The sequence below is a fragment of the Urocitellus parryii genome, unplaced genomic scaffold (assembly GCF_045843805.1).
Source record: "Urocitellus parryii isolate mUroPar1 unplaced genomic scaffold, mUroPar1.hap1 Scaffold_49, whole genome shotgun sequence".
Classification (NCBI taxonomy): Eukaryota; Metazoa; Chordata; class Mammalia; order Rodentia; family Sciuridae; genus Urocitellus; species Urocitellus parryii.
In genome coordinates this window covers 1,691,622-1,719,106 of record NW_027554054.1, presented here as the reverse complement: position 1 = coordinate 1,719,106, position 27,485 = coordinate 1,691,622, and the positions used below count along the sequence as shown (strand labels likewise).

General features: G+C 39.7%; 1 non-coding gene and 1 pseudogene across 1 annotated transcript; both read left to right on the top strand.

Annotated features, from left to right (window-relative positions):
* Positions 1-385: 385 nt before the first annotated feature.
* Positions 386-27,485, top strand: LOC144252624 (vitrin-like; annotated as a pseudogene).
* On the top strand, positions 16,975-17,046 carry Trnaa-agc (transfer RNA alanine (anticodon AGC)). The gene has a single exon. It is a non-coding gene; the product is annotated as a tRNA-Ala (tRNA).

Sequence of the window (27,485 nt, the reverse complement as noted above, 5' to 3'; positions counted from 1 at the left end):
CCCCTTGGCTCGCGACCATCCCACCCAGAACCTCATCCCCTTCTTCCCTTCACCTTTGGCTTTCGCTAACCCCACTTCTTCCACCCGGGTTCTCACTCCAGCTCTGGATGCGTTGTTGACCCTCCCCGCGCCTTTTCCTCTGCTGCTTCCCACTCTTAACTCCCAGTCTCATTTCCACTCTCCTGCCATGCTACATCTTAGGGCGTCCCTTTTACTTTACTAATTGGGCTGACAGTAGTTTTGAGAGACACTGTGCAAAACATGCTGTCCTACCGTGTCCCATCCTAGGTCTGGACACGTTATCTGCCAAAGGTATTGGTAGTTGATTTCTCTTTCTGCAAGGAAAGTGATCCAAGAAGACAGCCCAAGTTGTGTCCCTGGGGCCATGGCTTTCAATGAGAGACTGATGTTGGGCAATAGTGTTAGAAATATCAACTCCCTTTTTTTGTATGTGAAGTCTTTTTTTCTGGCCTTCTTTTTCACCGCTCCTGTGTTTCGTTTAGTTTCATGGATTTTGCATGAAGGACCTAGGTAATTGTGGTCCAGTCATGGTTTGCAGATGGTTCCGGTTCTCAGAATCTAAAACTTGCCAAGAGTTAATTTTATGTTCCATGTTTTGTGAGACTGGCATGTATTTTTAAAGGAGCTAAAGAGGCTTCAGTATTAATTACTTGCCTTACATAATCTGCCAGATAAAATATATCCAGAGGTGAGCTATTGTGGGCCCTGAGAAGAATGAAAGTGAGTTGATACTTTACAGGCCATTCTGAGTTGGTAAGTTGGTTTTCAGTGCTGGTTCTTAAAAGTTATAAAGCACAGGCCTGGGGATGTGGCTCCAGCGGTAGCACGCTCATCTACAAACAAAGATGTTGTGTCCGCCGAAGACTAAAAAATAAACATTGAAATTTTCTCTCTCTCTCTCTCTCTCTCTCTCTCTCTCTCTCTCTCTCTCTCTCTCTCCCCCTCTCTCTCTAAAAATAATAAAATTAAAAAAAATAAAACTGATATAATGAGAAATTTGTAGAAGTTTATATATTAAAAAAAAGTTATAAAACACACACTTAATTTCAGGAGGAACTTAAAGAACTGTTATTGGTTGTGCCTGTTTTAGGGGCTAGTCCTATATGCTTAGGAAATTTGAGTACAGTTTTTGTTTGTAAAGTACTTGAAGTTAAAATGCTATCCAGTTAACCCCCCCTCACCTCTTTTTGTAACATGTATTTTCTTTGGCAGAGAGAGAGGGCAAAATCCGTTAAGTAGAATCATGTGCTAAAACAGACTGCTTTTGTGGAGAAGTGGTTCTGGAAAGACCAACAAGGCAAGATTATAGTAGACAGGGTTATCAATAAGGACCATGCTTGCTGCTGGCTCTGTGATCTAGAGGAAATCCTTTAACCTCTGTGGGCTTCACTTTCATCATTTATATTCATGACATGTTTACTGAATACACACCATGTGTGTCTAGGTTATGGGATTAACAAAAATGACAGAGCTTCTGCCCTCCTGGAGTTTGTTTTAGTCTGAAGGCAAATAATAAGCAAGTGCAGCTGTGTAGAATAATGGTTTACAGTGGTAACAGCTGTGGGGAAAAACAAGTCAGCGTACAGGAATAAAGTGTGATGGGGCAGCTGTTTTAGATGGGATCATTAGGGAAGATCTCTCATGGAGATGATGGATGAACAGGTTGAATGAATGTGAAAGTGGTCCATGGTGTCTATGATTTCTTCTAAGTCTGTATTTCTACAGTTTTATGTTTATATTCTTTGGTGACTTTCATTTCTACTGTTATGGTGCTCTAATATAGTCTATTTGAAATTTGTAAGTTTTCTTAGAATGAGTCTGATCATGTCTATATAGTACCCAACATGTTTGAATGCTTATACATTTTTACCTTTATTAGTAATGCATTGTGTAAATGAGCTTGTGGATTTCAGGCTTCAAGAAAGAGTTAAAGGCAGGGCTTAACTTTAATGTGTGCATTTGCAGGATATGATTTTTTATATAGCAGCTTATATTTTAATTTCTGATTTAGGAATTGTAAAATAAGTCATGCTAATTTGGTCAAAAACAAAAAAGAACTCAATACTATAAGTAGGAGTTTGAGAATTTCTAATCCATCCTGTCCTGTTCACCCTCTCCCTCACATTTAAACTTTTTGATTTTCCTGTGTTGTCAATCTTTACTTTTTGACACAGACACACACATGCACACTTTAAACTTAAGGAAGGTTTCTCATTCATGCTCATCATATTAAGAACAATACATTTTTACAGTGTCTTGACTTGTGCTAAATTAAGTTCCCATAGATAAACTTAAGAACTCTTTCATATTTTCTGAACCTAAGTATTAAAGGGGAAGAGGGTTTGCAATATTCTGTGATCTTTGTCTCCCTTATTAGTGAAATTGGAAATTAAAAAAAAAAACATTTTTTTTGCATCAGATCATCATTAAATTCAAACATTTCACTTCATTTTTCTTCTTCTTCGCGATTAGAAATATTCCTAGTAAAACAATAGGAAATAAAATAGTTAAATGAATTTTGATGAAATATGGATCGTTTTAAAATTTCTTCTTATGTTATTAACACCAACAAAGATTTAATATTCTGTCTAATTTGTCCCTTCAGGAACCTGTCAGTTCTGCTCTTTCAAGTTGACAAGGCAGAGTTTTCAAAGGCAATCCAAGATCCCAACTACCTGGCCTGCCTCTGCCACCTTCAGATTTTGAGAGTAAGGAAACAGCTATATTGTACCGAAAACTTTTGTCATTTATTTCCCCAGGCATATTTTAATAGACTGTCTATTAACTTTTGGCAATGTTCTCCCACTCTAAGAGAATAGGCTATTCATGGGAGGAAAAAAAGAATAATCAAGGTATTACTGAGCTTTACACGTGTGAAAGGAATTGGAGAAGGAATACTAATAAGATTTGAGAATATTTTCTGTATATGAGACATTGTGCTAAAGACCCCAAAGAAACATGTAGTCTAGTTAGTAAAATAGAAAATAAACAATATGTAGAAGAATCAGAGTTTCTAATTTGCTAGGAAGGTTAATTTTATTAGAATAGCATAAGAGGGAAGAATTGAAAGTGAAGGAAACGAGTGCTGGAGGAAAATGCTTTGAGTTAAAGAGAACCCAAAGGTCAGTATTTGAAAATTTCTAACTATTAGGAAAGCAAATATATGAAACACAAAAATTAGTGGCCCTAGCTGGGAGCAGTGGCACAGTGCTCACCACCCCAGCATATTGGGAGGTTGAGGCAGGAGGATCACAGGTTCAAACCCAGCCTCAGCAACTTGGATCCAGTCTCAAAATAAAATGTAAAAAGGAGTCTGGGGATGTGGCCCAGTGATTAAGTGCCCCTGGGTTTAATTCCTGGTCCTTCCCCATAACCTATGCCCTAGATTTTTGGGGATTACTAGGGTTTGAACCCAGAGGTGATTTACCACTGAGCTGAATCCTCAGCATCCCTCCTTTTTTGTTGTTAATTTTTAAATTGAAACAGAGTTTCTTTAAATTGCTGAGGCTGACCTCGAACTTATGATTCTTCTGCCTCAGCCTCCCATGTCACTGGAATTATAAGTGTGCATCACTCACTGTTCCTGGCTTGGCCCTAGATTTTGATGATTATGTGTGGTAGAATTGGAAGAGGCTTGGATATTTACCAGAAAGTGCTAGAATTGTATGTAGTTGGTTATAAGATTGTGCAGGGCATGTGGTGTGGAGGTTGTATGCTGGAGTATTCATGAATCTGGGTTTTGTCAGTAATAATTTATATTTTCATTCAGCATATATTTCTTAAGTACCTACCTCATGCTGTATCCCATTTGAGGTACCAGAAAAGATACAACAATGAAGAGAGAATGAAGAGATCTTGCTCTAATCAAGTTTAAATTGGGAGCAGACAGTGATAAATACATACATAACAGATTGGAAGGTGATAAATGCCCTGTTGGGATAAGGGGGGTGTGTAATCCTTGAGAGGGGAAGAAAGCTTTTACTGATAAGATGCCATTTGAGTTAAAACCTGAAAATGTAATAACCTGAAGTGAAGCTGTGTAAGCAGGGGAAGCAGCCAGGAGAAGGGGGAATGCTTGGAATGTTTGGGGAATAACAAAGAGGCAGATGTGGCAAGAGTAGAGAAAGCTGATGGAAGAAATAATGTCATAGAAGTACTGAGTCTTGCCTATTATACCTCAGCAAGATGGACAGCCATTGTAATGTTTTAATAAGAGAGCAGAGGTAATGGCTGTCTTTAAAAAGATCCCTTTGCCAAAATGAGAATAGATGTGGAAGGGTAGAAGAAGCAGGAAGACTAGTTAGGAGGCTGAGTTAATTCAGGCTAGAAATGAGTGAGGGTGGCAGGGATATATGAATGTATTTTTTGTTATGTCATCAAAGTATAATGGATTCTGAACAGCTTTGAAGATAGAACCAGCAAGATGTACTAGGCATTGGATGTAAAATTTGAGAAAAGGGGGAGTCAAAAATGATTGAAATATCTTTTGATGAAGTGGCTTCATAAAACTGTGGAGAAGACTTTCTAAGCATTTAAGTGGAAAAAGTAAGCACTTAAAATGATGTTTATTTTTGTTATTATGATAATATATAAAATATTGTGAAAGGCACAGTGGTATAGATCTTTGTTTAATTCCATGCTCTACAATTTACTGTTGTATATCATGCCTTTAATACATATTTGCCAAAATGACCTTCCAGAGCCTTGATTTCTTGTGTGTAAAGTGAGGATAATTAATTGCCTTGTGAGACTTAAATGAGTTATTTTAAAGTATCTGGTACAGGTGTGGTACATAACACAAATAAGTGCTGAATAAATAAATAGCAGCAAATGCACTGTGTTAAGTTTTACTCTATTTCTTTTATCCCCAGAGAAAAGTATGATCTTCAGTCATGAATTCTTTCAAAGCTAGAGTATGTATGTGCCGTCCTGGGTCCATGCAGTCTAGTATTCTGGTTCTGACCCTTGCACTAAGGACATTTTAATAGGAATGATGATCTTGAGTATCTGCTTCAAAATAGTTATATACTTTGAAAGTACTTGCTCTCTTTGATAACCCCCAGGCATCTATTATCTTGGAATTCATATGAGCTCTTCTGAATATAATTATCTAAAGTTTGCATTATACCTTGGGTAACATTGTACACACTTACTACTCTATGCAACTAATCCTCAATTTCAATTGGTCCTTTAACTTCTTTATTTTGGGAACAGGTAAACCCCATGATGGTATGGTATAATTTTGTGAGCAGGTTCATTTTTCATTCTATTCATAGCCTTGATAATTTCACAAGCTTTAATTATGAGGTTTTACTCTTTTAAAACATATCTTGTTATTTGTTATTTAAGTTTTAACATTTCTCAAACCTTGCTGAAGTCTTAGAATAATGTGTGGAACTTTAAAAGTTACCTATTCCCTGGGCTCCACCCCAGACCAATCAATAATATTTATCAGAATCTTTGGAAATATGGTCCCTGGCATTACTGGGTTTTGTTGTTGTTGTTTGTTTGTTCATTTTTTAAAGCTACCTTATAGTTGTAATATGCAAGGTTTAAGAACAAGTGCTTTAGTTATTGTTTTTTGTTTTTACATATACAAAACACACAGTATGTATTAAAAAAAGTTTGGCAGTTTCAACACTTGTGTTGGTTTTCCATATATGGATAGCTTTATAGAATTTGGGATATGATTTCTTTTTTTATTTCCATTGTTCTTTCTGATGATAGCTAGCATTTTATTTTTAGGCAGTAGAATATTATAATTTGAATCACTTCCCACTGACTGAAGTATATAATGACAGTGTAATCTTTGAGCTGGAACTAACTTTGAAAATACTTTACCTATACCTTACTTTAGGTATAGGTAAAGTAAGGCCAGAGAGAGAAAGATTAAATGATCAAGAATGAAATAGTTTTTTATAAGCTCTGTCACTTAAATTTCCAGATGTCTTTTTTTCTTTTTGGTATTGGGGATTGAACCTATGGGCGCTTAACCACTGAGCCACATCCCTAGCACCCCACCCCCTTTTTAATGTTTTATTTAGAGATAGGGCCTCACTGAGTTGCTTATGACCTTGCTAAGTTGCTGAGGCTGGTTTTGACTCCAGATCCTCTGGCTTCAGCCTCCAGAGCTGTTGAAATTACAGGTGTGTACCATCATGCCCAGATCCAGCTACTCTTTTAAAAAGTCTTTTCAGATACTACTTCTTTTTTTTTAAGAATTTCTTCTTTAGTTGTAAATGGACACAACCTTTATTTTGTTTATTTTTTAATGTGGTGCTGAGTATTGAACCCAGTGCCTCATGCATGCTAGGTGAGCGCTCTACCACTGAGACACAACCCCAGTCCCACTATCTTTCTTTTTATTGTTGATTTTATTTTATTTATTTTTTGGTTCTGGGGTTCAAACTCAGGCCATTAGACATGCTAAACACACACTTACCACTAAGGCACACCCTAGCCCTAATATCTCCTTCATTCCTAAAACTTTCAGAAGTAATCAGAGCCACACTAGTGCTACTTTTTATTATTATGATTTTTATTTGTTCTCCTTAGTTGTGACAGAATGCATTTTACTTATTTTATTTAATATATCAGACACAAATATTTTATTGTGTTTTGCCACTTTCTTATTTTACATTTCATATTTTCTTTGTCTTTAGTGTTTTGTAGTTTTATTGATTTGTCAGAGTATGGATTCCTTTTTATTTTGTTTGGGACTTTATTAGGTTTCTTAAATCTTTAGGTTGGCATTTCTTTAATTTTGTCTAATTCTCATAATTTCTTTAAATATGTCTCTGATTGCACTTTCTTTTTTTGAAAAAAGGCTTTAATTATATGTATATCGTAGGTCCTCTCCTTTTCGCTAGTCTATATTTTCCATCTTTTTATCTCTGAATTTCTTTCTTTCCTATTTTTTTTGAGCCTGGATCTCACTGAGTTGCTAATGATGGCCTCAAACTTGCAATCTTCTCCTCATTCCCCAAGTAGCTGGGATTACTTGTGTGTGCCACCATGCATGTCATCTCTGTTCTATTCTGGGTAATTTATTCTCATTTATCTTCTAGTTCATTTTCTCATGTCTTAATTCTAATCCTTTTATCCAGTGAAGTTTTGGTTTTGTTGACATTCACCTTGGTTATTTTTTCAATCAAATCTGCTGGGTATTTTTTATCCCCCTCCAAATAACATTCTGTTTGTAGTAGATATTTTCAGAATGATCTTTTATTCTTTAAACTTAGTAGTTATTTCATAATTACTGTCTCTGTAGTTCTTACACTTGAGATATTAGAGGAGCCTTTGAATGGTCTCTTGTTTTCTAGTTCTTGCTCATGATGACTTGACTTATTCTTTTATATTCCTGGTTTATTTTTGTGTTCTACTCACTGTCCTTTAGAAAGTATAAGACTAATATGAGCTCTGAGATAGAGGTGTCTTCTTTAGGAGGGTTTTGTTTTTGCTTCTTGTGGATATCTGGAGGCATTATCAAAATTCAAAGCTACTTTAAAGTGAATTCATTGCTAAGATTTTTTTGAACACCCAGCTGATATAAATTATGATTATAAATACATCTGAGTGTCACTACACTTATGCCATTTTTTGCTTTGAGTTTGTTCTTTAGTGTCTTAGCTTAGTGTGAAATATGTTACCTCTCAGACTCTTCTATTTTGGATTGTCTGGGTCTTTGATTTTTTTCCCTTGGGTCTTACATAGCTGTCCAAACTAAAGTTCAAGTTTTTTTTCTGATTGTTCAATACCCAAAAGGGGAAAAAATGGCTTTTATTCCATGTACTTAACTGGATTCCCTTGTCTTGTCAAATTTTGACCATGTCATTCTTTGTTATCTTGTCAGCTTTGTGTTTCTTTTAAGAAGATTGTAAAAATATTTTGTACAGAATTTATAGCTGTTTTCAATAGGAGAGTTGCTGTAGGGCACCATTACTGGAAACTGATTTTTTTATGTTACTTTCCAAGTCTAACAAATAAGAATGACTCTAGTAATTATCTTAGGAACAATACCACTCACTGATGGCAAACAGTTCTTTTTTTCCCAATGGATTTAAATTCCAAATAGACTTGTAGACTTTTCTTTTGCCACTTAAAAATGGGTCATCATCCCATTGTTTCCTAGATTCCAATAATTCTCATGACAACTCAATAATCATTTTTTATCATTGTTTTCCTGTATATAATGTGTCTTTTTCCCTCCCTCTGGATGAATTTTGAGCAGTATATCATTATGTCCGTAAATGTGTTTTTCTTTTATATGTATTCTGATAATTTTTGTTTTGTCATTTATTCACTAAAAGTTGGAATATTTTGACCAATACTTCTTTAAGTGATTTTATATACCTCTTTTTCTCTCTCTCTTTTTTTAGACTCCAGTTATATATATGATACACCATTTGATGCTATCCTACAGGTCACTGAAATTTGTTCATTCCCCCCTCCCCCGTTTTCTGTGCTTCTGAAACTCTTTCAATAATTTTACGGACATACCTTGAAGTATATTCACTTGTGTCCAATCTGTGTTGATCCTATTCAATAAATTTGTAATTTCAAATGTACTTTTCAGATCTAGAATTCCCATGTCATTCTTTCAATTTCGCATTTTCACCTTGTCTACCATTATATTTACATGCTTATTTAACATATTTATCAGAATATTTTTTTACAGTCCTTGTCTGCTAACTCCAAGATCTGATTGTCTCTCACCCCTTTCATATTGTTGTTATTGACTGCCTCCTCAACCCCCACCCGTTACCCTACTCCTGTCTCTGAATGACATTTCCCTATGTTATTCATTTGTATAGCATTTTTAAAAATTGTATTTTGAACATTATGGATAATACATTTTAGAAACTCTCGATTCTGTTATCTTCCTGTGAAAATATCACTTGTATTTTTTCAAGCAATTAAGTTATTGATGGATCAAATATCTCTTGAAAAGGTTTTGTTATGTTTTATTTTTAAGTTTTGTCAGGGTCATCTATATAGGTTTTGCTATCAATCTTATGGTGGTTTTCTTCTTTTTTTTTTTTAATATTTTTAGTTGTAGATAGACACAATACCTTTTTAATTTATTTATATGTGGTGCTAAGGATCAAACCCAATGCCTCATATGTGCTAGGCAAGCACTCTACCACTGAGCCACAACCACAGCCCTATGGTGGTTTTCTTAATCCTGGAAAGTGTTTATTATTAAGTCATACCCTTTCTGTAGACTCAGTGAAAAACCTGAGATATTTGCCAAGACTATCTAATTCAGCAGGACATGGGATTCAAATTCTGTCTCACCAACAGTGGATATCTGCAGAAATCTCTCCTTGACTTTTTAAGTCTTCCTGTTGATGTTTTTTTTTTTCCCTGAGTATTCTCAGAATCTCATTCCATACAATCACGTTTGAACATGTGCCAAAAATTTGAAGGGAGTCTATAGATTTGGGGTTTCCCCTTCTATGACTCTCTTAATCAAACATAGGTTCTATGCTATCACCCAAACTCTTTCTTTGAAAATTCTTTGCCTTGGATAGAGCATATGGAAGACTAGTCTTTCCAGAAGTTGAGTGCCATTGCTCTTTTTCATGTGCCAGAAGAGGAGGATTTTGAGATGGCCTAATAATATTGTCAGGTAATAATCATCTTGATAACATACATGAAGTTTTATCCCCTGGTTTGGACATGGAAAGTGAGGTTCTTTATAGAGGTTCATTGCTTTTCTTATTGCCTATGAGCCTTCAACAGCCACAGGTTCACCCAAGAAAACATTTGAAAGAACTGAGAAGTGCCCTAGGGTGTGGGATGGAGGGAAACTCCTAGTGCTTTACTGTCCAGGACTTGAATTCTAAGTCCAGCTAGCTACTTGAAGTAATTTTCCAGGTAGAAGAAGAATATACATGGAAAGGAGAGGTATTTGGGTAGATATGTTGATTTTCCCTAACTCTTGATGTTTGGGTCTATCATTTTACTTAGGCTTCTTCTTCCTTTTCTTTTTCTTTTAGTTGTAGATGAACACAATGCCTTTATTTTATGTGGTGCTGAGGATCGAACTCAGTGCCTCACCCATGATAGGCAAATGCTCTACCACTCAGCCCAAACCTCAGTTCTTACTTAGGCTTCTTATGTACTTCTGAATATAGAGGCCACACTCTGTCTCTGAATATCACCTGTTGCCCAAAACCATTAACTTTTCAGAAGGTATCCTAATACTGCCACTATGAATGAAAGAGTAGGAACTCTACCAAACTTAAATATTTTTTAAAAATGGTATCAAACAAAATTCATGGAATTAATTTCAGTTTCATAATAAGGTAAGGACACTGACCATTCAGTGAGGATCAGCCACCCACTTCCTAAAAATGAATTCTGTTTGATCTGCTTAGATTTAGTATGTGGCAACAGAGTCCTTTGATACCTACATCTATTAATCATACCTTCAGTCACAAGAATCACATGATCGAAATTTGTTGCATGTGTGCAAAGGGCATTTTGCTCAGTGAAATTCAAAAGCAGGTACTTCCTATGAAACAGTTATTTACTGAGATCCTTGAGCTATTAGTGTCAAGGTAAAAAAGAGTGGTCAGCAGTATATCTAGCGAATTTTTGATAAGTAAATTAAGCTATTTCCAGGCAGTAAAATTTGTGTCCCTTTTAAAGGTAGATTTGATTTGCCATTCTTGGGGTTTATCCAAGAATAGGCTGATGTTTAGTAACTGAAGGTTTTCAACACATGTGCTCAAATACAAATCTTCCAATTGCTATTATTTTGTGAGCCACTAACAGGATAATTCAACATAGTATATTTCTTTCTATCTCTAATCATTTATTTATTCAACATTTAACAAGTTCTGCCTGTATTACAATCCAGGCCCTGAGGATAGACAGGGACTCAAGGAATTCAAAGGTACACAGAAATCCTTAGAGCAAGTGGCACATGCCTAAAAGAATTGCCTTCAAGGTCTTGTGGAAACCCAAAGAGGAGATGACGAGTAGGTAAAGAAGGATGAGCCGGAGTGTTCCGGGCTGAATTTTAGAAGAAGGACATTCGGTGAGAGGGGATGCACCTGTAGGACACAGGCAAAACAGATGCTCCCATGACTGCGCCAAGGGCACAGTAGGATGGGGTGGGAAAAGTCTGGGTAGTGAAGGGAAGCACCTTAGGACTGCTATGACACACCCAGAAGTTTGGATGTCCTGCAAACAGTGGGAAGCACTGGAAGATCTTAAGTGGGATTTAAGCAGCGTAATGCTTACAGATTCCTCTGGGAAGAGTGGGGGAAAAGCACTAAAGGAAATAATAGTAAAGCAAGGAACAAATCAGGAATTTGTACAATTTACCACAGAAGAAATGATGGTAGGATTATCTATCCATTGAAAAGAAATAAAGAACTGGTCCATGCTACAACAGGGATAAACCTCAAAAACGTTATGCTAAATGAAAGTCACATATTGTATGATTCCATTTGTATGAAACTTACAGAATTAGTAAATCTATAGAGTTGATTGTAACCAGAAGAAACAGAAAAAGTGGAATGGCAAAAGTTGTGGGGTTTCTTTCTGGAGTTATAAACATTTTGATTCTGGGGGGGTAGATATACAACTCTGTGAACATAGTAAAAGCCATTGAGTTGCATGCACACTTAAAATAGGTAGATTTTATAATATGTGAATTATACCTCAATAAGGAGTATTTTTTAAGAAAAAGGAGAATGATAAAGCCAGATCAAGAGATGCACCAATGCTCTGATTACAACCTGGCCATCTGTGTGGATGGGCCTACCACAAATCAGGACAGGGAGTCAGAAGGATTACAAGCTTCTTTCTGCATATTTGGTTTGAGACATCTACAAAGTTGTATTAGTCGCCTCAGACTGCCATAACAAAAGGTCATCAATTAGGTGACTTAAACTACAATTTTTTTTTTATGATTCTGGAGACTCTAAAGTTTAATGTCAAGGTACCTGCAGATTTGGTTCCTGGGGAGGGTCCTCTTCATGGCTTATAGATGGTTGCCTTCTCTCTGTTCTCACATGGTAGACAGAGAGATTTCTGGTCTTTCTTCCTCTATATAAGGACACTAATCCCATTATGAAGACCCCACCCTTGTAACCTCATCTTAACCTATTTGCCTCTCAAAGGCCCATCTTTGCATGCCTAGTCTCCACTGGGGACTAGAATTTCAACATATTGGTTGTGGGGTAACAAAAATATTCAGTACTTAACAACAGTATCACAATGATGATGAATAATAGCTAAGGGAACTTATAAGAGAGTCTAGAGATAAGAATTTGAAAGAGTTCATCATATACTTAGTATTAAAACTACAAATGTGAATAAAACAAACTGAGGAGGAAGAGGGAGGAGAAGCAACAGTTGGGGCTAGACCACTAGGAAGGCCAGAGCCTCAGGAGCAGACACAAGATCCACCTGAGGAGGGTGAAGGAAGCTGGCAGGAAGCAGAGATCAATAGAGAGCATAAACCCACCCAGTCTATACAGGTCATGGAACTGATTTGAAGTCACTGAGAATACAATTTTGCTAAACCAGGGAATTTGGTGTTCAAGTGGGCCAATCCTGGACTGTGCACAGTGACAGGACCCTCTAGCTGGACACCAAGCCCTGGTTTGGGGGCTTTCAAGCAATGCAGAGGACTCTGGCTCACCTGCCCCATGGCTGGGAACTTCATTTTCTTCCAAGTGCCATTTCATTTTGCTAATAAAGTGTTTATGTTCAACTTTCATCAGAATTAGGATTCATTTAGTTCGTGCTTTGTAATTAATCTCTTATGTTAATTAAACATTTTAGGGCTGGAGATGTGGCTCAAGTGGTAGCGCGCTCGTCTGTCATGCGTGCGGCCCGGGTTCGATCCTCAGCACCACATACAAAAAAAAAAAAAAAAAAACAAACATTTTATACATTAATACATCCCACAAATGTGCTGGGGATTGAATTCAGGGCCTTGTACATTCCAGGCATGCACTCTACCCACTGAGCTATATCCCCATCCCATTATTTGTATTCTTGATGACTGGCATTCTATTTGGAGTGAGATGAACTCTCAGTGTAGTTTTGATGTACATTTCCCTGATTGCTAAGGAGATTTAACCTTTTTTTATATATATTTGTTGGCCATTTGCCTTTCTTCTTTTGAGAAATATTTACTTAGGTCATTTGTCCATTTATTGATTGGGTTTTTTTTGGTGTTAATTTTTTGTGTTCATTATATATTCTGGCTATTAATCCTTTGTCAGAAGAGTAGCTAGCAAGGATAATAGGTTTCAGATCTAAAGACATAGAGGTTATTATGTTAAGTATCTATCAATTCTTATTTTTTGAATGTTTTTTTTATCAACAAGAAGAAATGTAAATTCAGAAAGAAGGTACAGGGAAAAAGGACACAATGACACACCTGGACCTAATAAAATATACTTGTGTATTAAATCTAAGAATCTTTTTGAATAAGAATTATAACACTTTAGTTTGTATTGCAAAAGGGTAATATTAAAATTATTAACAAAAACTATGGGACATGAGGTCAGAGTTAAAGAGGCCTAGGATTCTCATCAGGTTAAGAGGAGCGTACAAGTAAAAAATAACTTAAATTTTTTATAGCTGCGCATGAAAGGACAACACTAAAAGTTCAGAAGCATAATATATAAATTCTGAAAATAACAGAGAGGGAGGAGGGAACATAGAACAGGTGGTTATTCTATCAGAAGATAGAAAAATAAATAACGTAGCTGCATAACCAACGTGATACTGCAATCTGTACATGTGGAAAAATAAGAATTCATACCCCATTTAAATAAAATGTATGATAGGTCAAGATCATTGTAATGTTTTGAGCAACTAATAAAATTTTTTTAAAAAATCAATCAATAAATAAAGTTAAGAATAGTACATAAAAACAAGTAATGAACTTAAATAAAACCAGCAATGTTTGTAATTCTAATAAATATAAATAAATTAAGCAATAAAATGAAGAGATTCATGAGTTAGAATTTTTTTAAAAAATTCAGTTGAATGTTATTTCAAGATTCACAATAAACATAAGGACAAAGGAAAGGTGACTATTAAGGACCTGTGTGTTAGACTGGATTTCTACTGGTCCCAATTTTTCATTCCCCTCCGATTCACACTCTTGCCATAGCCTCTTCCTGAGTAGTGTAGATTCTTGCTTCTTGGCTTTGGACTTAGTCATGGGACTTCCTTTGGCTAGAAATGACAATGTGCCAGTTCTGAGCATCCCCACGTGTTTTCCATTGTCCTCTTGCTGCTTTGCCTTTGCCATGAGCACTTCTCTTATAAAGTTGCTGTCCCAGTATACACCCTTGTAGAAGAGAGAGATCCCCCCCTCTCCTCCCGCCAACCCGCAGGCCTGCAGCAAGAAGCAGAGCTGTCTGGCCCAGCCCAGCTTAGATCAGCAGAGCCCAGCTGATCAGTGTTCTGTGAATCAATCTTTTATTTTAGTCTCCATGTGCTTACTTGGCATAATAGGGAGATATAAGGCCTATAATCTCCTGCCTACCATTTTGAACCCTGGTTTTGTACAAGGTGCTTTTGTATTTTCATACCTTGCCAGCTCAGCAGCCCTCAGGAATACTACAATCTGCAGGATGGCCTCCAGTTCTCCATATCCTCCTTTAGGTCTTAATCCCTTTTATGCTATTTAAATCACAGTGACTTATCTGCATTTATTTTTTGTCAGATTGGCCTAGAATGTTGTGGGTGCTGTCCAATACTTGATACAGTGTTTTCTGGCTCATTGGTTGCAGGGAAGCACTTGGGAGTAGTGACCTTTTCAACTTTTAAAAAATAACATAAGGAAGAAATCCACCATCTCCTTTCCTCTGCTGAGTTTACCTTTAGCTCCTAATATGAGTGGCTCCTATTTATTATTTAATCAAAATTGTACCTCTTTTTCTTTTTTTTTGGCATGCTAGAGATTAAACCCAGGATGCTTTATCACTGAGGTTCATCCCCAGCCCTTTTTATTTTTCATTCTGAGACACGGTCTCACTAAGTTGCTGAGGCTGGCCCCAAACTTGCCATCTTTTTGCCTGAGCCGCCTCAGTCAGTGGGATTACAGGCATGTACCACTGTGCCTGGTGCCTCTGATGTATTCTTAACAACATCTTCCTTGTGGTTTTGAGAGCTTTTTTGGGACACCTATCCTCCACCTATTTATAAGTTGTCTATGGTCCCCATTTGGCTCCTTCAATTTTTGGAAAGCTATGTTTTTCCTGTAATAACCTCTTTGCTTCTGATAGTTAATAGTGATGTAACAAGAAGGCTGTGCTATGGCTTCCAGAGAAAGTCACAAAAGTTAGATGAGCTTCCCTCAGGCATGAGATATAGTGCCATTGGTTGTGAGCTCAATGTTAATTGATAATTTGGTACTTTCAGCAATAGGAGAGGAGATTTGCTGATTGGTATGTGAGTGTGTTTCAGAAAGTGCTTAAGTAACATCTACCATGTGTGGCGAAGCTGTGGAAAAGATGGAAAAGAGACCAAACTCAGGAATTCATGAGGTGACAACTGACTAAAAAGCAAATCACCAAACAAAGCCTAATGAACAGCACTGTTATGAGACTGAAAGCCAAAGACATTTACACATTATCCAAGGTCAAGAAAAGTATTAAACCCTTCTCACCTAATGTTGTATTATTAAAAAAAAATACATATCATTAATTTTTAAGAAATATTAACTTTCAGTATCTTCAAAGACAAACGCATGTAAAATAGGTAATGTGTTGATCTGTTGATGATACTACTATGACCAGAGGTACACAGGAATGGATCCCTGTGTTTCTTTTAGGTAACACGTCACTGTCCCCTACAAGCCAGTGATTGTGGTGGCTGAAAAACATGACCACAAGGAATAACAAGACTTGCTGGGTGTAATGATGCATGCCTGTAATCTCAGCCACTCAGAAGGCTGAAGCAGGAGGATCGCAAGTTCAAAGCCAGCCTCAGTGGCAAAAAGCGCCCATGGATGCCATCCCCAGTACCACGAAACCAAACAAAAACAAAGTAACAAGATGGTATAGAACACAGGAAAGAGTGATCAGTTCATTTTGGCATTTTGACTAGAATATAGGATATCTTGGAAAAGAAGAAGAGAGGAGAGAAAAAGAGAGAGGAGTATCACCATAAGTTAGAACCAAATCATGGAGGCTTTGAAAGCCAAAATATGAAGCCAAACAATGGGAGTACATGAGTCTGGGTTTTGTTACTATAAAGAAATTATTTGAGGACTGGGTTGTGGCTCAGCCATAGAGCATTTGCCTAGCATGTGCAAGACCTTGGGTTCGATCCTCAGCACCACATAAAAATAATTAAGCAGAATAAAGGTATTGTATCCAACTACAACTAAAAAATAAATATTAAAAAAAGAAAGGTTTGAGCCTCCATCCATCACTGGATTGCTTTGTAAGAGTGTAAGTGTGTGACTACCTCCTCAGATAAGGACACTTGATGCTCAGCTAAGAGGTCCAAAATTCCCCATTTCCTGATTGCTTTGCTGTTTTTACTTGTTTTCATTTAATCCTCACCATGGGACTTAGTTTTCATCTGGTGGGGAGTTGCCCCAAGGCCTTACCTTGGTTGAACTTATTTTAAATTTCCTGTCTTCCCTGAAAGTGGCTTTCTATCTCCTGACCCCAGCTTTACATCACCTGCCATTTTGATTAGCACAGCTTATGGAAATAACTCAGATCACCTTGAGATACCTAAGAAGATTAGAAAAGAGGGAAGAAGGAAGGGTGGGAAAAGAAGCAGAGAATGTCTCCTGTCTCTTAGATCCTGGTGACTGGTTCCCTCGTGACTGCATTGTCTATCCCCAAGAACTCAGTAGGGATCTACTGTCAGGCACCTTTGCCGCCCAAAGCAACTTCTCATTGATCTACTTCTGGGGATCTTGGAAAAGATGCTTTGAAAGTCTCCTCCCGGGTTGGGAGTGTAGCTCAGTGGTAAAGCTCTTGCCTAGCATGCAGGAGGCCCTGAGTTCAATCCCCAGTACCATCAAATTAAAAAAAAAAAAGGTCTCCATGCCCACACTTGAGGACTTAGTAACCTAAAGCCCAAAATAGCCTCATAATATGCAGGTCCTCTTTCAAAAATTGTTAAGAATCCCAAATGGTGGTAGCAAAGCAGTAAACCAACCCCCATCTGACTACATGGATTGCACACCCATACAGTGTGTCACAGTTCTGAAATAACCTCTCTCCATCCCCTGTGAAGGATCCCGGTCTCTGTCTTCCTATCACTCTGCCTACAGTGGAACATTTTATGAACCACAGTTTAAGGCTTTGAAGCAGCTTCTCTTTGTATATAAAAGAATTAAGTATTATTTTTACCTTTCTTGACAGTAATAACTTTTGAGCTAATTTTTATTTTTTTTTTGTTCTACCTCTTCAATGACAACCCTGCTAACCAGTTTAACCTCAAAACTCACATGAATTCTCGAGACCTGAAGACAGCTTTTGAGAAAATTACCCAGAGAGGAGGGCTTTCTAATGTAGGTATGTGACCCCACTTCAGATAATTCTATCTTGTTGCCATGGTTCTCTTTCTATGTGGTTGTCTTCTAACATTCTATATTAAAGGAGGAAAAAAAGAATCCATGAAGAAATGACTCATGTAACATCTGTGTCTTTTCTAAAGTATTATAATGAGTTCAGGTGGCAAGAATTGTCAAAACATGTGTGTCATCTAGTTCCAGCTTGCTTGGTTCCTCGGGATGCCAACATTCTTCGGGACAAGCAGGACTGCTGTTGTGACTATTTCCTGGTTGAACTCCAAGTTGCCAAGATTGAACATTAAATCCCACCACCAATTCCATCAGAAAGCAGTTCAGTGCTCCTTGGGAGTCTTGTTCCAATCGGCTACTGTTGCAGCAATGACTTTGCAAACAGAGTCTTGTCCTCTATTTCAAGATGAATCTTTTGTGATGTTTGAGCCTTTGGAGGGGGAAACAGAGGTTCAAGATGTAATCCTCACTGGAGCAGGTTCAGAAACTCCATTTTATCATTTCACCCAGAGGTGACGGGGCATTAGGAAACAACAGTTTCACATTTTCACACTAACCGTGTTCAGACTGTCAAAGAACCCATGCCAATGTGTAATTAATGTCTAAATGTTAGCCTGATTTGGGGGGACACAAGGGGGGATGATTATATGCTTCTCAGGGAACCTGTTCATACCATCAAAATCCAAAGGACTGGAGATGTGGGCCACATTTGCTTGGCATGGAGAATCTACGTGCAGGGTGTAGAACTATCTTATCCTTGAGGGAGTTACAATAAATCTGATTAATTATTTTCCTCCCCCAACCCTGAGAGAACATTTTGTAGCCATCAAACATAAGAATCAAGTAAATGCAGAGCCTGTCACTTTTGAACAATGTTAAATAACCACTGACCAAGCTGCTGTTCTCCATGCCCCAAATTCCAAAGCATCTTCATTACAAACATGATAAAGTTGATTTCTGACTTGTTCTCCACTTAATCCTTCCATGAGCAAAACTTTACTGGAGAAAAACTTCAGAAGACAATTAACTTCCCTGAGGAGATCAGAAAGGTGTTTCAACCTAATCAGTATACCTTTTTCAGTGTAGCACAGGTTTTAATTCTGCCTCTGGTTCAGGATTTGGGTTCAGAGGACAGAATCCAACCAGCTGGTTCAGGTATAAAGTGATTTATTTCAGAGCATTAAACATTATGAGAATTATAGAAAGGACTGAAGAAGCAGAATTTGGGAGGTTTTTTTTGCAACAGGGCTTCCAAAGGAGCTGCTACCTCTTCCAAGATCTAGAAACAACTTTCTGAATTCTGCCACCATAACCTCTTCAGGAACCTGCTTCAGCAGGAAGCCTACAATTAGGAAGCTTCTTCTACAGCTGCCACTCCAGAACTAAGTCCTCCCTGACCCATTCTTATCCACAAAAGGGCTATTCTGCACCCTCTCTCCTAACACCATCAAAGCTAGCAACCAACACAAACATGTCTGTCAAAGGTGCTCCAAGAGAAGTCAAATACTCTACAGATTCTCATCAGCATAAACTGCTGAAAGAAAAGTACAGCCCCTGTCTGCTGTCATCTTCTAAATCTCATGTAAATACATCAATTTGTGAAAGTAAAAGAAAGCTGAAAACCTAGATGCAAGAGAGTATGGACATTGTATTTTTCAGACATCCAGCATCTGGTTTCAAGACCCACTACAAGCCCCTCACAGTGGTGTATGCCTGTAATCCATCAGCTCTGGAGGCTGAGGCAGGAGGATTGCAAGTTTAAAGCCAGCCTCAGCAATTTAGCAAAGCCCTAAGCAATTCAGTGACAACCTGTCTCTAAATAAAATATTTTAAAAAAATGGCTCATGATATGACTCATTGGTTAAGTGCCCCTGAGTTCAATCCCTAGTACCAGAAGAAGAAGAAGAGGAGGAGGAGGAGGAGGAGGAGGAGGAGGAGGAGGAGGAGGAGGAGGAGGAGGAGGAGGAAGGAAGGAAGGAAGGAAGGAAGGAAGGAAGGAAGGAAGGAAGGAAGGAATCAACAACAACAATAAAAATCCACTGCAAGGTGGGTGGAATGTGCTTCAAGCACTGGTTCACTGTGGGATCAACTAGTCTCAAGATTAGGTGGGGTCAAAGTGATCTTTTGGCTCCCTTATGGTGCCTAATATTGAGCCAGAAAGGACTACTGGAAGCTTTGGGACTTGATGGAAATTATGCCTTGGCCATGGAAGCAGTTTTTATCAGCCAATGTTTTCCCTTAGCAACCAGGTTCAGTGCAGACAGTTCACAGGGGTTCACTAAGACACTTCTCCAGGACTTTAGATGTAACCATTTGATACTTTCATTTGACAGGTAATATTATACTGCCCAAACCAGAGAAGCATTTAGTGTGATAATATTTACTTAGCTGTTATTAGGGACTCATTTGAGAATCTCCAAAAAGAATATGTATGGCCTTGCTACCCAGATAGTACTCATACAAAAGATCCTGTGTATAATTTCAGAGGATGCATGGCTATACATACACATCTCTCTCACACACACATACACACACACACTGGTTCCACACAACCCAGCAAGGGAGCCTTGTCATCCCAATTTTCCCAGGGGAACTTGGGCTTTTAGCACTGAGACTGGGAAATTGCTGGGAAAGTAGGATAGTTTGTCATCTAGTTGACTCTGAAAATGTCCTGAGACCCTGCACATGGGAGAAAGGCATCTCAAGGTTTCACAAACCCTCATGACTGTTGCACTTAGCTGAAGCAGATCATTGGCCTGGAAGTCTAGACCCAGAGACCATTAGGGACCACCCAGCGCCACACAGCCAGTGGTTGGCACAGCCAGGGCTAGAACACAGTCTCTCAGTTCCTGGTATAGCTCTTCCCTGGACAGCCAAACTTGGGCCCCTGGCTTGGAACTGGCAGAAAGACTGCTGACCACAGAATACAGCCCTGCAGGCCCAGCAGCTCCCAGGATTTAGGAAGCCCAGAGAAGGCTACTGTCACTCCAGTTCAACTCCCCTGATCCTGTGCTCTAGGACACAACGTGAGGCAGCTTAGAGACTTAGAGTGAGTCTGGTACCCAAGCAAATAAGAGTCCCTTTATTTCTATGAAAGTCTTTCCCTTCTACTTGCTGGTCCCTATAACTTTTTTCAAGGCAATTAGAAATTAAAGGCTTAAAATGAAACTAAGGGAGTGATGTGACAGCTGCATTGTGAATGTGCCCCAGTGCCACTAAACTGTACACTCACAAATGCTGCTGAATTGTACACCTAAAACTAAAGTGGTTCAAAAAATAGAACAGTCAAACTGGGAGGGAATGAGTGTGTTTTTCTGGATCTTTTTGTGCTGCTGTGATCTGTTTCTGAATTTACCACTTGCATAATCCCTTCAAGCATGAGTCTTTTTCTTCTAGGCTGGGCCATGTCCTTTGTGACCAAGACCTTCTTTTCCAAAGCCAATGGAAACAGAGGTGGTGCTCCCAATGTGGCCATAGTGATGGTGGATGGTTGGCCCACAGACAAAGTGGAGGAGGCTTCAAGGCTTGCAAGAGAATCAGGAATCAACATTTTCTTCATCACTGTAGAAGCTGCTGTGGAAAATGAGAAGCAGTATGTGATAGAGCCTAACTTTGCCAACAAGGTTTGTAATTGCCAGAGACTCACCCACAATCAAGCTCCCCGTACTCTGAAAAGCTGAAATTCCAGGAAGATTGTTTTCTTGGGCTTTCAAAAGTGTATGAATCTCACATCTAGGTAGTGGTATCTCCAATGAAGGAACCTCAAATTACTCTCTCAAAGAAAAGTCTCACACCCACCCAAGGCCAGCAGCTTGGGAACAGAAGGCAGGAGCAGTGTTCCAAAGGTCTCATGTGGAGGCTCTTCCTTGCTCCTCCCACAGCATCAGGGACCTCGACCAGGCAGTCCAGGAAGGCTTCATACAAACACATGAGCATGCACATGTATGTACACACACACACACACACACACACATACACATGTACTTTCACACAAACATGCTACAAATTAATCTGATAAACAAGAGAAGGGAGGTGTTGCGACATTTCAGGCAGGTCATGTTTCCAATGCTACTTCTGGGTTCTGCTGAGATGTCTGGCTGGACGTGAGGCAGGACAGATGGGATAGTTGGCTTCCTTTTCCAGTCTACTAAACCACCTTTGGTGTTTTCCACTGGTTGTCCACGTAAACCTTCCTTCAAAGGCAAAGCTTCAACTGAAGGACAGAAAAAGAGAGAAGAAAGGATGGAGGGAGGGAGGAACAGAGCCAGCAAGCTTGGACATGTCTTTTATTTTTTATTTTTTATTTTTTTCGTACTGGGGTTTGATTCTAGGGGTGCTCTACCAGTGAGCTACATCCTCAGGTCTATCTATCTATCTATCTATCTATCTATCTATCTATCTATCTATTTATTTATTTATATATATTTGAGACAGAATCTTGCTAAGTTGCAGAAGCTGGCCTTGAACTTGGGATCCCTGCCTCTGTCTCCTGAGTTGCTGGGATCTCAGGACTGTGCCATCACGCCTGGCAAAATCTTGTCCGTGATGCTCCTCCAACTTTATTATTATGTTTTTGGAGCTAATAAGGCCGGACCTCCTGCAGCATAGCAGGCTGCTGACTTCTTCTTGCTCCATGAAATCCTCTTCATTGGCTTCATGGCCCTGTGCAGCTGTTATTTCACTTGCTCTTTTCTTCCATTATGTACCCTGAACATGGACCTTTTCAGGACTTAGATCCTGTTCATCCATCTTCCTTCACAATCGTCTCTTCCTCCACTCTTCCCAAGGCCACAGCTTCAGTTCTCATCTCTTGAGCTGTACAGTCTTCTCTGTTCAGATGAAAGACTCTCTCCCAGTACCTCCATACTATGGATTGAGCCCTAGGGTGCTCTGCCACTGAGGTATATCCCAGCCCTTTTTATTTTTAGACAGTCTCCTGCTGTTGTTCCTGCCTCAGACTCCAAAGTCATTGTGATTGTAGGCATGTGCCATCATACCTGGTGACCTTTCCCTTTTCGGAAGCCCTGTCAGAACCTGAAGTCCTACATGCAGCAAGCCAAGTTCATCATCATCTTTCCCACCCAAAATATCTCCTTCTCAGGACTTTGCATGAACAGCCCCATCCATCCCAGAATTCCTCATCAGATCCCAAATTGCATCCCTTTTCTCTCTGTTCTTTCTCTTGCCCAGTGACATCTCCCCACTTCAAGTCAGTATTTAACATCTTACCTGCCTTTCTCCTGGGTCTCCTGTGTAGAGATTTAACAGTGAAGCCCAACTCATGCTTATAAAGAGTTCTTCCAACTTTGGGGCTCTTGCTCCAAACCCTTCACTGTTTCTCTTTGTTCTTGAGGCCTTCTAAAGCATAGTCCCAACCCTGCTTCTGGCCCTGCTGCTGTGACACCACAAAGGCCCTGTGCTCAAGCTAATGGCCACCTGTCCCTGGCTAGCACCACCACTCTCTGCTGCTGGAATCTCACACAGGCTGTTCGATAGGGATACTGCCTCTCCATCCAGAAGATCAGCTTCCTACCAGCACTCAGCCTCTTGTGCCGCCTCATCCATAGAAAGTTTTGTAACCTGCTTTAGGTTTTCACAAATCAAAGAAAACATGTATTTTTCCTGGAATGTTTAAGCCATTACTAGTTTCAAAATAATTTTTTAATTATACAGATTCATCCATAGTCATGAGGTCAGACATGCTCTGTGACCCGCAAAGGAAGGGACGGGAAGAAATGTTCCACCTAGGGCTGGGGATGTAGCTCAAGCGGTAGTGCGCTTGCCTGGCATGCGTGTGGCCCGGGTTCAATCCTCAGCACCACATACCAACAAAGATGTAGGGTCAGCCGAGAACTAGAAAATAAATATTAAAAATTCTCTCTCTCTCTCTCTCTCAAAAAAAAATGTTCAAATGTTCCACCTTAGGAACACTAGCCCTGTCACTTCCAGGAACACACCAGCAAGTTTGCTCAATGTTTATTTGTAGCTGACTTGAATTTTTTCTGGAACAAGCTTAGGCACAAGTAAATAAATATTTGTTTGCCTATTGGCAAGGTTGTCTGGAAGGCAGAGCTTGGGTTTTGAAGGCAGACAGCTAGGCAATCTAGTTTGGGGAACTCAGGCATGTGCCCTTGTAGTGGCCCTCAGTTTGTTCTCTAACAATGGGGGGGTCATTGTTCCCCTTTTAGGGTGAGGTGAGGATTGAATGAGAGAATCTCTCCAAGAGCACCTAGTACGACCCTGACCCATGTGACTACTCAGCAACTCTGGGGCCCCTTCTCAGTGGGTGCAGCCTGCTCTGGAAACTTTCCTCAGTCACTTCTTAGGTGTGCTCTGTTTTCCCCAGGATAACAAAAGCTTTCTTTAATTTTCTCATGCATTGGTGCCCACCAATGCGAGTCATGGCTGGCTGCCAGTACAAATGAATTGAGCTGAAGAGGCATAAATCTGAAGCAGAAATCAGTGACTTACATCTCCCTGTGAGTTTGCCTAGTACAAGGACTTCCCACTGAGGCATTGTTATCTGTGGAGACAGGAGTGATTTCAGAGATTACTGGAGAGGTCTTTGTCTCAGCAAGTGCCTACATAGGGGAACAGAAAGGGAAAGAGCCATCAACAAGGACTAGCCCAGTAAACAGGAGTCTGTTTGCTTCTTCACCCACCTGAAGGCCCAAGGTAAGGGTGCCAGGTTGGGGGACTTGACTGCTGACCTGGTGAATGTCCCTCCCCTCTGTCCTCCAGGCTGTGTGCAGAACCAATGTTTCAACGTGCAGAGTTGGTTGGGCTTCCCCAAGACCATGCAGCCCCTGGTGAAGCGGGTCTGTGACACCAACCGCCTGGCCTGCAGCAAGACCTGCTTAAATTCAGCCGACATTGGCTTTGTCATTGACGGCTCCAGCAGTGTGGGGACAGGCAACTTCTGCACAGTCCTGCAGTTTGTGGCCAACATCAGCAAGGAGTTTGAGATTTCAGACACAGACACACGTATCAGGCCGTGCAGTACCCTACGAGCAGCAGCTGGAGTTTGGGTTTGACAAGTACAGTACCAAGCCTGACATCCTCAATGCCATCAAGAGGGTGGGGTACTGGAGTGGTGGCACCAGCACTGGCGCCTCCATCCAGTATGCCCTGGAGAAGCTCTTCAAGAAGTCCAAGCCCAACAAGAGGAAGCTGATGATCCTCATCACCGAAGACAGCAGGACCTAGGATGACGTGCACATACCAGCCATGGCCGCCCATCAGAAGGGTAGGGGGAATCTGGCTCAGCCAGCTGCTGAGGCTCCTCTCTAGGGCAGGGAGAGGCTGTCCTTGGAGGGCAAGGAAGGCTCTGATTTTCTGTGCGTTGGTTTTGTCTGTGACTCTCAAAAATGTTCAAAGCCATTAGAGGAGCAAATATTGCAGGTGTCTGAGTAGCAAAGAGGGAAGGATGAAGGGCAGCCAGAGACTCCCCCAGTGTCTTTGAAAACAGGGAGCCTTTCCTTGACCTCCTACATCCTGAGGCTTTTCCCACCAGGGCTTGAGGCACTAAAAGGAAATTCTATTTTTCACTTTCTATGAAAGAAAAACAAATCCCTAGCTGTGTTGAAGACACCAATTTGTCCTTAATACCTTTTAAAGACTAATAGTGTTCTTTAAGGAAGTCGTACTATGTTTGTAAATTAGATATTGAGGGTTTGGGGGGAAACCCTAAGAAATTTTGATTCAGAATATTTAAAAGTGATATTTCCATATAAAAATGTCTAAGTTGTCGAGAGAAGGCTCAAAAACACACAAAAATATGAGGGCTGAGGATATAGCTCAAGTGATAGTGTACTCGCATGGGGCACTGGGTTCGATCCTCAGCACTACATAAAAAAAATGAAATAAAGATATTGTGTCCACCTAAAATTAAGAAATAATTATTTAAAAGAACCCCAAAAATGAACAAAGTACTTAAGTGTTTAGAAAATAAATCACATTTATGAATTAATTAATTAATATATGTATATATATATATATATATATTCTCAAAAGTGCCATAAAATAGCATGAAAATATAATAGCCTGCAGAAACCCAAAATGATAATAATAATAGTAATATTAAATGGGCTGGGGTTGTAACTCAGTGGTAGAGCGCTTGCCTAACAAGTGTGAGGCATTGGGTTTGATCCTTAGCACCACATAAAAATAAATAAATAAAAGGTATTCTAGCCATCTACAACTAAGAAAAAGAAAAATAGTAACAATAACAATGATAAAACTGAATAAAGTAGTCAGAGGAACTGGAGACCTCTAAGTGCTAGGGTACAAAACTCACACAATGCAGTGGTCAATTATTTTTCCCTTTTCTGTGCATACTTTTAATATGGGTTATTTTTTTCAGGATTTTTTGTATTCTTGAGAGCTGCTTTAAATCCTTTCTAAGACAATTCTTAATGAATTGGGTGGTGCTGACTTCTAGAAACCAAAGTATCTAGACAATGCATTCCAGTAAAGTCTTCTCAGGGACTTGCCTTTTGCAGAGTCTGTGGGGCACCTTCACAATGGTGAGATGGTGATGTTCTTTGTGCCAGTTGTCACAAATTCCCTTGGTCTCACATCAGCAGAGTTGGTTCAAGGGTCATAAGCTACCTGCTCCAAATCCCAGAGTGAGTGGCACATGGGCCAGCTCTTGGCTCATCAGCTCAGGGCTTTTTCCAGCACATCTGTCCAAGCTCACGTTTAGTCCCACCCTCACTTATTTCTCTAGAAACCTTCTTTGGGCCTCACCCAGGAAGTGAGGGAATGAGAAGACTGTTGGAAATGGGAGTTCTCAGGGGATCATATTCTCATATTCTGAGAAGCTTTAAAGAACTGGGACCAATAGATACAAATTACATGGAGGCGGGTTCCTGCTCAGCGAAACACTGTGATTCATCTAAAAATGCAATGAGCATTGTGTTCCTAGGATAATCCAAGTCCAGAGTTAACAACCATCTGTCAGAATTGACAGTAGAAGGTTCTGTGCAAGGGTGGTCTCAAGGATCTGAAAAGTTGCATACTGTTCTCTAGTCTTTATAGGGGGATATTCTTTCTTTCTTTCTTTGAGCAGAAACATGGGCTTGCTCAGTCTAAGCTCAGTTCCCATGGCCACTTAACCAGCATTTTAAAACCCAAGGCTAACTTCTCCTAATTGAGACAATATTCAGAGAAAAGAAGCTGGGAGGTGAGAAAAGGGACTGGCAGATAATATGCAGAATGATGGATAACTGAAAGCATATTAGACCAGAGCTATGTGAAGCATTGATAGCTACTAATAAGCAGGACTGTACACCTAGAAGATGAGATGGGCCACTGGCATAAAGTGGGCTGCAGGGCAGGTGCCTGGGCAGGAAGACCACCTCAGGTTCTGCCCTCTGTTTCCTGGCCATCCTGTGCATCCACCCTGGTTAACCTGAAGGTGGTATAGGAATAGGAGTTTGTAGAGTAAGGTCAAGTACCTGATATCCAACTGCCCCCAACCAAATCAAGAACTATTGCAGCAGGCAGTCTCTCCATTTTCCCCACTGAAGATTGTTACCTCCTGTCTGAAGTGGATGCTCAAAAGTATTTCTTGAATGAATGGCCATACCTGGTCTTAATTCTAGAGCCTAGAGTTCCATGGGAGTTTTTTTCTTTTGCTTGACATATTTCTGATTTGGGATTGGGTTGTGCTGACAGGGCAGCAAAAAGGCAAAGATTCATCAACAACACTTTTTCTTAGGGGCATTTGTTTCATCTGATCTTTGTCCCCATAGGAGTGATCACCTGTGCAATAGGGGTTGCATGGGCTGCACAGGACAAGCTGGAGGTCATTGCCACTCACCCTGCCAGAGACCACTCCTTCTTTGTGGATGAGTTTGACAACCTGTACAAATCCAACCCCAGGGTCATCCAGAACATTTGTACAGAGTTCAATGCAAAGCAGCAGAACTGA